Genomic DNA, 13,340 nt, shown 5'->3' on the forward strand with positions numbered 1-13,340 from the left:
ATGTATTTTATTTATATTTTCTTATAATTTTTTTTATATTTTTAAAATTATTTTTTAATGCTAAGATTTTGCCTAAAAAATGTGAGATTTATGAAAAATTTCAAAATCTCCCAAGTTTTTTACTGCCGATATTTTGCCTTTTTAACTTTTGTCACTAGGGATATAAGGCTATCCAAACAAGGGATTTCAGATCAACAATTTGCAATAAAAGGAAATAGGGCCAGAACCTCGGATTTAAGAAAGGAGTGGACAGGTTGAGATCCGTTCTCAGATCCCCGGATCCCCATCGGATTTGAGATCCGAGAATTTCAAACGCACCCTCATAGTGTTCTGACCAGGTCTCTGGTTAGATTAAGCCACATTTCCTAAACACTCCAGCCAACTAAAATTTGTGTTCTACAAACCCCGAACCCGATTAACTTAGCTGGCTTGTTTTGGTGGATCCAGGCACAACCATTATCGGGTTAATTAAGACCCGAACTGTTTCAATCTCCATCATTATGGTCACCAAAGAGAGCTCTCTTCGTCTCTCGACGAAGCAAAGGCCAAAGTAGGAGAGGCGCTCTCGGGTACGCCTTTTTTCTTCAATCGGTTGCTTTTCTTATGCAATCTCTAGCATAATCTTTCCTTTAGTTCTATGGATTGACAATTTCTTTTGTATTCTTTTGGCTGTTGACCCTAATTTTCTTGTGAATTTTTGAGTTTTTCTTCAATTCGATTGGTGAAGGCATGGTGGAAAACACATCATTCTTTCTTTGGGTATTTCGATTAATGATTAAAGAATGAAAAATCTTGTTTGACGCCATATTTGCAGTTTTTTTAATGTAATTTTGGGTGGTATCCCCAATTTTTATCGAATCTTGTTGTTTTTGTAGTGCAATTTGATTTGGAAACTCAGATTCTAGATGGTGGTTCCGTTTCATTTAGGTGTTTGAATTAATGGGTGTGGAATGAAAATGGCTGATCTTGTTGCATCTTCTGTTTTCTTCCCTTTCCCGTTTCTCTCGTAATATGTAGAGAGAGTGAGAGAAAAGGAAGAGTAGTGGTAATTGCCAAAATGGGCGGTGGAGAGCATCATGGGAGCGCTAATGGAGATTTCAGGACTAAGGTGTGGAGTATGACTGGAGGCCCATATTGTCGGCCGAAACATTGGCGGAGGAATACCGCAATCGCGATGGCGGGTATCATTCTTGTTTGTATTCCTCTGGCTATTAAATCTGCCGAACTAGAGGTTGGTTTTTATCTCTTGTCACTTTTTTGCTTTTTCCATTTTTGCAATGTGCTGTTCTTGTTCCGCATTTTTCTTCTATTTTTGTGTTCTGTTTTCATTTGTTAGTTTTTTGAGATGCTGTATGGTTGGGGCAGATGTTTGAGACTAACGGTTTAGTCAATCCATTTACTCGTTTCTTCATGGAAGCGTGATGCTGTTGGTTAAATTTGACTTGCTAACATATTTGATTTGTTGTTATAGTGTTTCCCGTATTTTGGAACTGCTGTTGTTTCTGCAGCGGATAATGATGTTGGTAGTTTGGAAGTTGTATCAGTATTGAAGTTCTGATGGTCATATTAATAACTTTTTGTTGGTGAAAATCACTATGGAAATAAATTTAGTTGATCTCAGATTTCTTGAGGTCATTAGTCATTCTAATAGTGTACACTGACTATTGTCAAACTCATGTTAAATATTATTCTTTGCTAGCAGGGAACTACCTTTCAATGTTGTCCATACTTGAAATAATATGTATGGACCTATTTTCCTCATTATGGTTTCATGCTTTATTAGAATATATTGGAACTATGCATGTTTCCTGCATTCTCTCATTTCCTGTAGTTGAAGATGGTGGAATTCTATTAAAAAGAAATTCTTTTGTAGATTGTTTTGGTGGTACATCATATATATATATATATATATATATATCATTTCACTATGTCTACCTTTTGGTTAAAGGCATGTTTCATTATAGTGGATCTGGCATTTTTCCTTGTTTGTAGGCAGTAATAAGCTGTTGCTTATTTGGCCAATCACTTTCACTCCTGAAGTTAGTATGTCTGCATCTGAACAACATGCTATACTAAGTGCATATGATTGTGTCTTCTTAACAATATATGCTAGACAATTACCAAACCTAGATTCTACCAAGTATATTTCCATGCTAAGATGTTTTAAGTTGGGCCATACTTAGGTTTGCTGGTTCTGCATTAAAATGTGTCCTGTGACAAAGGAAAACTTTGCTGTTCTCTTACTTCCTATTGTGCAGACTCGAGAAACACATGATGTCATCCTTCTAGGCTAGTGGATGAAATTGCTATGTTCTAGTCATTTAGTCATGCATGTCTCTGTGAGTTTGTCACAGTATCATGTCCTTACTAGTATGAACTTTGTTTATTTTCTTCATGTGAATCATGACATGGTTGACCCAAATTACTGTCCTTCCTCCTCTTTGGTGTATGTAAAAGTATGGATTTAGTGGTTCCCTATGCCAAAAATTACTTATAATCAATCAGGAAATTGGGGACGGCCTTCTATGGGATTCAAACATGAGACTGCATGCTGAGATGGTGTCTCTGTACCACTGAAGGGATGTAACTAGCTTTGTTTTTCTAATTTTGAAATTTCCAAGTGTAAACCAAAAGAGAAAAAGAAAACCTTTCTTGTCTTATTATTTTAAGGCTAGTTATCATCATTCTCATTTTTTTCCTCTCCTTGTTGTGCTCTCTTATGTCATCATAATTGTCATAGATGTATGTCCATGTTCTACATAACTTCCAAAGCTCTTTGTATTGACATCATTTAGGGTGGGACTATGTAAGGTGGATAGTGGGCTTGTCTTTATCCTAAATTTTTGGCCACATCTTAATCAACGGTCATGCAAATGTCGAATAGGTATTTCACTTAGCTTTGCCTCTCTTTGTTGATATGAATTGACACTAGATACTTCTATCAAGCCCTTATATCTATGTCATTTTAGTAAATAGTGACATTTTCTGTATGGGAGATAAGATAAAAGGAACCACTGAACAATCAGTTACCCTCAAGCCTTGTTATTTGTAATTTTTGTTAATGATTGTTCAAGATATTCGTGGTCATAAATATATAAGTAAAAAGTTTCATCATTTTATGTGAATATATAAGAAAAAAGTTTCAACACTTAGCGCTCAAAGGTATTAAATCTCATAAATCTTGTCCATAATCCATATCGTCAAACCAAATGGAGTGCTTGAAAGGAAAAATTGACATATCCTTGAGATAAAGACCTTTTGAGAGAGTTAAAAATTTGAAAAGAATTTTGGATTAGAAGTTTGTTGTAACTTTTATATAATAAGATGCATTCATCTGTTCAATCTAAAACCATCTTATGAAAGACTATTTTCTAGGCCTTTGGATTTTACCTTGATCTAAGCTTTTGGTACACATGTTTTGTTCCTTTCTAAAATATAAACATGACAAATTACTTGTTGAAAGAGTAACATGTTATTTTCTTGGGTATCTCGAATCCTGAAAAGGTATTGGTGGTGTGGCCCTATAGCAATGAAGCTTAGTATATAAAGACATGATGCTTTCACTAATATCAACAATTTTTCTAGAGGACCCAACATCATGATGATGGTGATACTGAAATGTCTTTTCTTATCCCTTATCCTAAGAAAGATGAGCCAAGAGAACTGCAAAATGAAGATAAGTTGTGTAAAGTAAACAATGTAAAAAAGTCTATAAAAGAAGAGAACAAGGAAGAAGGTCAGTATCCTTTTATAAACATTGGTCACAAGAAGTGATATTCTCGAAGAACAACCTTTACAAGAGATCATCAACGACAATACTACAATGCCTGGTCTCAAAATTTAATGCCTGGTATAGTGCACTAACTTGAGGTGTAAAATCATGAAACCCATAAATTCACACACTAACACACAAGAAAACAACATTTTAAAGTGGTTCGGTCCAGATGTGACTTACATGCATTTCAATGTGTTTTGGATCCAGATCCTCCTTTACACGCCCCCTCAAACTTAACTCCTTGAGATTCAGCTTGTATCTAAAATATTGGAATTTTGGCCCAAGTAGTGCCTTGGTGAGAACGTTAGCTATCTGATTTTTGGACGGTACGGACTGGACTTCAATTTCACCGCATGCAACCTTTTCTGTGACAAAATGATAGTAAAACTTTATATGTTTTGTTCTGGCATGAAACACAGGATCGGCCGTTAGATATGTAGCTCCCAAATTATCACACCAAAGTACATGAACTTGTGGTGAATTGAAACCCAAATCCTTCAAGAGTTGTTTAAGCCACATTAATTCAGAGGCGGCCCCAACAATGCTCTTGTATTAAGCTTCTGTACTTGATCGAACAACTGCATGATGTTTGGACGGACTCCAAGAGAGTAAATTGGGTCCCAAAAAGGTAAGGTACCCACTGGTGGATTTTTGATCTTGGCATCCTGCCCAATTGGCGTATGAGAATCTTGTGAACCTGAAACTGTTGGATTGTTTGTTATGTAAACCATAGTTGAGCGTTCCTTTAAGATATCTCAAGACACATTTAACATGTGTCCAATGATCTTGCGTGGGCTCATGCATAAACTGACATGCCTTATTCACGACAAAGGTTATGTCTGGATGGGTAAATGTGGCATATTGTAAACTCCCACAATACTTATGTATTGAGTTGGATTTTCCAATAATTTTTTCGAAAATCTTGAAAGGTGAATATTGGCAACTGCAGGGGTGACAATGTTTTTGCAGTCTATCATGCCTGACTTAATCAGGAGATCTATAATATATTTTTCTCCAAGTAAAAATGATCCCTGATGGGTCTTTAACAACTTCAATACCCAAGAAATAATGTAAAGGACCCAAGTCTTTAATTGAAAACTCTTGGCTAAAGGCTTGAATAATGTTCTTGACCTCCTGGTGAGAACTTCCAGTTATAATTTTGTCATCCACATATACATCTTTATACCTTGTTCGTGGCAGATAAACAGAGATGAATCAACATGGAACTCCACAAAATTCAGTTTCTCTAGATACACCTTCAACCTTTCAAGCCATGCACGTGGGGCCTGTTTCAAGTCATATAAGGCCCAACTAAGTTTGCACACATAGTCAGGATGTTGCTTGTCTTTGAAACTTGGAGGTTGACTCATATAGACTTCTTCCTTTAGGAAACCATGTAATAAGGCATTATTAACATCTAATTGGTGAATCTGTCAACCACAACTAATGGCAATCTATGTCACATGGGTGTGGGTGCGGGCGCGGGTGCGGGTGCGGGGATTCGGCACTTCCAAAAAACTCGGGTGCGGGGGTGCGGTAGGGGTAAAAATGTAATATATATATATATATAAAGGGGGTAGGGGAATAGGCGGGGTTTTTTTTTTTTGCAGCTGTCAGCTGCTGACAGCAGATGACAGCTGCAAAATAGTATTAATGGACCTTCAGCTGCATAATTTTTTTTTAAAAAAATTTCGAAGCCCATTTGGGCAAATTTTTTTTTTTAAAAAAAATGGACCTTAATGATCCTGGGTGCGGTCAACGCACCCAGGATCGGGTTGACCGCACCTGGTGCCGCACCCGCACCCGCGTCGAGTCGCGTCGACGCGGGTGCGGCACCCTCCTAGCCGAATCCCTGTGACATAGATGGCAATAGAAAGAACGGTTCTAACTGATGTTAGTTTGATGACAGAACTAAAGGTCTCAAAATAATCTACACCCTCCTGTTGACTGAACCCCTTGGCCACCAGGCGGGCTTTGTATTTGGCGATGGTCCCATCAACATGACATTTGATTTTATATATCCACTTGCAACCAACTGCGTTGTGGACATTAGAGGACGAAACAAGAGTCCGTGATTTCTGTACGGGGCATGCATTTTATCAGTCATAACATGATGTCATTTTGGATCATGGACAACCTGACTTAAATCATGTGGTTCCTTTTCTTCTTGCAATACTTCAGTCAAGAGTCCTATATGGACATACTTCATGGCAAAAAACAATCTTGGTTTTAATGTACCATCTTAGGATCTAGTTATCATGCGGTGAGTTCTAATGAGAGTTTGGTTGACTTCAGAGTTTGGTTATGATGACTCAGGGTTAGGTACTAGGTTTGACTCGTTGGTGGGTGCACTATGAGATTCTATTGATGGCATGAATGAATTGGGGGCAAAGTCCATATTTTCAGAGTTTTGGTTTTGGTGTTCAGGTTTGCGCAACATGACTAGGGTTGACTATCACAGGAACAAACAAGGTGACAAGTGAGGACATTTTAGGAGAGTCACTATAGGGAACAACATCCAAAGGTGTTTGGGTCTATGTGAGAGTTTGTGTCCAAGAGGTAGTCACATGATTCTTATTATTTATTTTGGCATATAGAAAATTGGGTTCATCAAATATAATATGTCTGAAAATAAAAACCCTTCTTGTAATAGGATCTTTGCAAATATAACCCTTGTAATTTGCACCATACCTGATAAACACACATGCTTTGGACTTGGGTGACAGTTTTGAGTTAACATAAGGTCTTAGGTATGGGTAACATGTGTATCTAAAAATTTTAAGATGCTCATATCCAGGAACACGATTTAACAATAACTCATATAGAGATTTGTCACCCAGGTTTGGACTCAGGAGCCGATTAATCAAGTACACAACAATCCAAAATTTAACATCTAAAGATGCATGAACCAAACGACTCATCCCTATCTCATGAACTTACCTATGTTTGTGCTCAACAATGTTGTTTTGTTGAGGCATGTGCGGACAAGTGAGCCACCTCTTTATCCCATGATTATTCAAAAATTCAGAGAAAGCACTACAGACAAATTCTCCACCTCCATCACTATGATTTTTTTTATTTTTTCTTTTAAGTTGATTCTCAACTATGGCTTTGAAGTTTTCAAACCATGATAAGGTATCTGATTTTGTAATCATAGGAAAAATCCATGAAAAATGTGAATAGTTGTCAACCAGAAGAAGCAGGTAGTAAGAATATTCTTCTCGTGAAGGTACGGGCCCCCACAAATTGGCATGCACAGCTTCAAGAGGTGAGCTAGCAGAAAATTCAGCTTTTTTAAAAGAGAGTTTGTGAATCTTGTTCGCAATGCAACTAGAGCATAAATATTCCCCATCACCACACCGTTTTTTTATTATCACATGATATCAACTTATTCTGTTCAAGTAAAATTAAAGTTCTAAAATTATTGTCTCAAACGACAATGCCAAACAACCTTAGAAAACTGATGAGAGACGCACACAAAGTTAGCTTCTCCTACAACAAATCCATGATTCTCCTTCCTACATCGGGATTGACTTGACCAGGGGTACATTCCACCTCTACTCGAGAATAGTCTCGTTCCTCCGATCCTTAACATAAAACCCGTCAGCATTAAATTAAAAAACACAGTTATTGTCTCGAGTGAACTTTGCAACTGACAAACTATTCTTATTTATGGTAGGAACATGAAGAACATCTAAGAGAGCAAACTGATTGAAGGGAACATTACCTATGTTTGCAATTGGCACATTCACTCCATTTCCAACCATAACTACATCCTGTCCATGATATTCTGACTTGTTTACCATGCCTTGATCATTTGTAGTCATGTAATGTATGGGTCTCGTATCTGGGTACCAAGAATTGTCCTGCATGTTGTTTAGCGTCATAGCCGCGAAGACTTTTGGGATATCATAACACGTGTATGCCATGTGGTTCATCTGTCCACAGAACTGGCACACGACCTGATACCATCATGTTAAGGGGTCCTTTGCTGGCCTTGATTATCTTTAGAACCAGTGTTTTGATGGTTTTGGAAGGGGTTAAAATAGCCAGCCCCTCTCCCATGGCCACCGTGACCTCGACCATGACCTCTTTGACAAAAGAAAGCGATCATAGAAGTTTCAGTTTATTGGGGAGACTTGGGATTCAATATTTGGAGTCTCTTCTCTTGATTTAGCAAGATAAAAAATCTCACTAAAACTTGGGAGCTTGTTGAGAGTAGAGGTGGTAATAGTAGTAATGAAACTTTCGTACTCTCGGGTATATCTCCCTCGAACTGGTTTTTTGATAATACAAAAGGTGTCTGCAAGGAAGTTGACATGATTCATATATTATAACATGCTCTTGTCATCTTTCTTGACGTTTTGGAGGTCACCTTTTAACTGGAGGATCCTGAGACTGGAGTGAGATGTGTATGATTGTTCCAATGCAATCCATGCATTCTGGGCAAATCAGTACGACTTCAATAACAATGGCTTTGATCCAATTCAATGCAAGTTGGTCTGCCCACTTTCAAGTAACAAAATCAGGATTAATTTTGAGTTGCTCACCTTCTGATATATACTGGCATGACGCTGGATATGATCCATTCATGTACTTGATAAGATCTTGACTGTACATAACAGCCTCTATTTGAAAGTGTTGTATATGGTAGTTGTTCCTATCCAATTTGATGGACACTATAGAAGAAAACACATTTCATTGATTGGCTGGGTTGGGAACCAGAGAGGACAAGCTTGATGCCATCACCACCAGCATGGGGCGAGGTTGAACTAGCACACCAGCTCATTGGAGTCAACAGGCTCTGATACCATGTAAAATCGTGAAACCCAAAAATTTACACTCTCATGCACAAGAAAGCAACGTTTTAAAGTGGTTCGGTCCAGATGTGACCTACCTCCACTATGGGATCTCTCTCTCTGTTCTCACAAACTAGAGATGAGCTCTTCTCCCTTTTTATAGATAGTTCCAAGAGTTACATGTTTTTAAGGATTATTCATGTACAAGTAGTCTCAATTACATTTAGACTCTTTGAGATTACAGTCATGTTCAGAACTACTTTTATTAGGAGTCTTCTTAGGTGAGAGGTTCTCCTTTCTTTTCTTTCTTCTAGTTGCCTTGTAAGGAAAGAGTCTTTGTTCAGTATAGTCACCAAGGTAATTGTCCTGATTGCGACTTGTGTTTTCACCATTGGATGTTTCCTTCATATCATGTGGATCCATTCCAACGTGTGGACCAGGGTGATGAGGACCCACTTCAATGTGTTTTGGATCCGGATCTTCCTTTACATACATTGCAGTTTTGGACACCCAGTTTGTCTATCATATTTTGTTTCTTATGATAGTTCTTTTTCAAAACATCATGTTTCCTTGGCATCACACAACCGGACGGAAGCAAGCCTCAAAAGAGGAACTTACTGCTTTTGAGAGAATGGAAGCTTATTGCCTTTAGGAATGATTCTCATTGTTTGCATGTGGGTATACAAAGTGAAGACAAGAGCTGATGGTTCAAAAAAATGATATGTTTTTGAGGCAAAGGGATTTAATCAACTGCATGTAGTTGACTTTGTAAAGCCTTTTCACCAATGAGTCATATGACCATAGTTATTGTTGGTTGTGGCTGATGTCAGAAAATGAAAAATGTTTCAGTTAGATGTGAAAATATATCTTAAATGGAAACTTTATGGATTTGCCTCAGGGATATCCAATAGTCTTGAAAAGAGTTCTTTGTGGACCTAAGCAAGCTCTTCAAGTTTGATTTTTAAATTTTGGGGTCGAAATGACTTCTTTTGGATTCAAGGAAAGTTATGATCAAATGGAGGTAGAACAATATGTGAATGGCATGATATAGGAGATGATAATTATAGCATTCCTTACATCAAAGGTGTCTTGGGAATTCTCAAAGATTTTATTGCATTGGAGATTCTATACTCTCCATCTACTATTCCAACATGAGTATGCAGCAATATTGTGTCTAGAGCCAGGCTAGCAAAAAGTTCATACCTTAACTGAGGACAGTGTGAAGCTTGGAAAGAATTATGGAGAGCTTTTTGTTGATCCTACAGTATACAGACAACCAGTAGGGTATCTCATATATATGTCTCTTGCCCTGACCTCACACGTGCAACACACATGTAATCAATTCATGGGCACTCTTTCAATTTAGTAATGTGTATTTATTTGATGTGAGATGGACCATGGTCTACATACTAAGCTGTCATATAGGTACAGCTTTGGTTACAGGTACAGGGGCTACAACACAACAATTTCTAGAATGTGGATACAGGGGCATATAAATATATAAATCTAAATAATATATATATTGTATTGGGTTATGATCCAAACCAATATATCTAAGATTTTATATGAAAGGAAAAGAGGGGGTGGGGGGCATGAGAAAACCCAAAGAAAAGGGAGGGGGCCTCTCTCTCTCTCTCTCTCTCTCTCTCTCTCTCTCTCTCTCTCTCTCCTGTGAAGAGGGTTGCAGGACAGTTAAACCCCAAAAAAGTAAAAAGTGGGTCTGGGTCGGGATCAACCTGACCAGACCCAAAACGTACAAGGTATGTACCCAGTACCCATACCAGGGGCTTGGGCAGATAGGTACTAAGCCTTCCAGCATTTTCAAAGTTAAAGCTTTGAGAATATACATATACTTCTAAGCTATGTCACATAGGTGCGGGTGCAAGTACGGGTGCGGATGCGGCGATGCGGCACTTTAAAAAAACTTGGGTGCGAGGGTGCGGGGAGGATATATATATATATATATATATATATATATATATATATATATATATATATATATATATAATTTTTAACAGTTTTAAGTTAACACTACATGTATTTGTGTGCATTTATGTATTTATATATATAATATAGATAAAAATGAACTTGATTAGGGTTAATTGAATCTACTTTTGGATAGAAATGGACCTCAGTGTGGTTGACTTCACCTAACACAAAGGAAGCTGTGTCCAAGTGTCGCACCCGCCTGGGTGCGGGTGCGATGCTGGTGCGGTGCCCTGTTAGAAGGGTCCGTGTGACATAGCTTCTAAGGTGACCTCTAGATAGATGCTTTACAACAGGTTCTTGTGTTTTTTGGGGGACTAGTTTTATGACGTAGGAAAGAACAAGAACGAGTTGTAAGTCAACAATTAGTAGAATAGAGAGCCATATTGCTAACAACCTCAGAGGTAGCGTGGATTGGGTGGTTACTTCAAGATAGATGTAGGTGTTAAACTGAAAATCCAATTCTGGTCCATTGTGACAACATGACCACTGCTTTAGTAGCCAAGAATCTTAAGTTTCATGAACAAAACATATAGGATTGTAGACTGTTGTTATGCAAGACAAGAATACAGAGTTGGATCAACATGTGTACCATATGTTTGCGCATACTTTACAAGGTCACATGCATATCCAAGGTTCAAGTTTTTGCTATCCAAACTCTCCATACTCTCTCTTAATGTATGTAAAGTGTATAAAATGTATACAGTTGCACATAGTGATCTAGCAGTGTGTTTGTCTTTGTATAATTTTTACTGTATCTTGGTGGAATGAATAGCAAAAGTTGACATGGCTATTTCCTCCAGTTTTGTTATAAGATATTACATCCAATAACTAAATAATTAAAGAACATTTCCTTTGAAAAATTTCATAGGTTTTAAACATAAACTAATGAAATGAAAAAATTGTTTCTCTAGTGGACTGTCCAAGTTATTTGTCTTTAATAGCTTGATATTATGGTGTATGACTGGTTGATAAAATTGCATGGTAGAATGTCATTTATTTGGACTGGGCTCTTGCATTGTGTTTCTAGAGCAACAAACATAAATATTTCAAGGTGGAGAACACGCTTCTCCTAACATTGGAAGTGGTATCTGATAGCTGAGAAGTTTTGCTTTCCATTAGAATGAAAAGGATGCAGACTTATTAATTCACTTGATTTTTTACTAATTAACAAAATATTACCTGAAGTTTATGAAGCAGTTTTCAAAGCAAGTTACTATTAAAGCATATTAGAGTTTATATTTGTATTATTCATATAAATACAAGACCCTATTTTATAGTGTTATAACAGATGGAGTCAAGAAAGTTCATCATAGAGTTACCTAGTATTCTTCTTTTAATCTTTTCAACATTTGCCTGATTTGCTTCGTTTCTCCTTCCATGCCACTTCCCTGGTCTGCTGTCCTTCCTGGCAACCTTGATTTGGACAATGGATGTAAAATGTTGATGTCAATCAACAGACTGATATCTGTACACTTCTCTCTTATTCATGTAAATGTGTGTACTGGGCACACTACAGTCTTGAATTTTTTGGTTGTGGAGCCTTGCTCTTTTGCATTTGGCTGCACCATCAACACTTGGATCTATTTTACATTTTCATTTTTGGGTTTCCCACATAGTGAAATAATAAAACCTTTGTCATGAGCAGAGTAGAGAGTAGAGATTTCTGGTTTCTGAAATTGCTTTATGGGCATTGTGAATATATTTGCATGTGAATGTCTGCAGAAGGCACATTCTGTTATTGTTGCATGTAAAAAAGCAATTTAGTTTGTCTTTTATTGATTTCCATTTAGATCTTATCATCTTAAAATTTCTTGGCTCTGGAATTTTGTTCATTTCTGTTTGGCTCTTATGACTTCTTGGTTATGTGAAATTCAACAAGTGTCTTGTGCATCAGAAGATGCAGTAGGTAAACCTAATAGCGAGTGAAACTCTGAATGGTACCGTTTACACTATCCTTAATAGTCTCTTGATGTTGTCCACCAACTTGATCCAGCTAAGCTGTTAGTTGATATCATGTATGACATGCACCTAAACCTGGACAACAAGCTAAGCCTCCCGCATTCAGATCAGGCTCTCTTGCAATTGTTTAGTGGGCTTAACAAGACAAGCAAGAGCAGTCTTGAAACGAGCATTTTTATGTATGTGGACATCCCTTGTTCCACCTGAGAGAGAGAGAGAGAGAGAGAGAGAGAGAGAGAGAGAGAGAGAGAGAGAGAGGCTTGAGCTTGAAATGGAGCCAAGTATATGTGCACCAAGCCTAACTCAAACAATGTCTACTTCAGCTTGGCTAGGCTCATGTTCCGCTCCTCGTAAACTGGCTTTAAATTAACTCTCAAAACGATGAGTGATTTTCAACTCCTCTGTTGATAGAAATTGCTGATCATTACAAATGATGTTTAACAGAGCTAATGGTTTCCATGCTTACTGCAGCAACGGCCACATCACCCTGTTCGCCCGATCCCTTCGCAGCTCTGGTGCAAGAACTTTGGCAATAAGGAATACTGATTTGTTGTAGAACTGAAAAAGCCAGGCTGGGGTAGAGATCCCTCTTTAGAATCATTTTATTCTAGCGAACCTACTTTCTCAGTAATTGTGAAGGATACATTTCTTTAATCTGCTTGTGCTTTTGCGAGACTTTGATTGTGATGGAATAAGAAGAAAAGTCCATTTGCCTATTTCTGAAAGTTGTAATGCGTGCGCGTTCATTCATCTGCTTGACGTGCACGCAGGTTAACAGTAGATATTGCAGTTAACTGCCTTGACATCTCTCTCTCTCT

The 13,340-nt window shown here is 37.7% G+C and overlaps 1 long non-coding RNA gene across 1 annotated transcript; it reads left to right on the forward strand.

Annotated features, from left to right (window-relative positions):
- Positions 1 to 519: 519 nt before the first annotated feature.
- On the forward strand, positions 520 to 13,133 carry LOC149843478 (uncharacterized). The gene is made up of 3 exons (XR_016430876.1): positions 520 to 569; positions 1,018 to 1,231; positions 12,994 to 13,133. It is a non-coding gene; the product is annotated as an uncharacterized LOC149843478 (long non-coding RNA).
- The last annotated feature ends 207 nt before the right edge of the window (positions 13,134 to 13,340 follow it).

The sequence above is a fragment of the Nuphar pumila genome, chromosome 3 (assembly GCF_984573655.1).
Source record: "Nuphar pumila chromosome 3, dmNupPumi1.hap1.1, whole genome shotgun sequence".
NCBI classification, from domain to species: domain Eukaryota; kingdom Viridiplantae; phylum Streptophyta; class Magnoliopsida; order Nymphaeales; family Nymphaeaceae; genus Nuphar; species Nuphar pumila.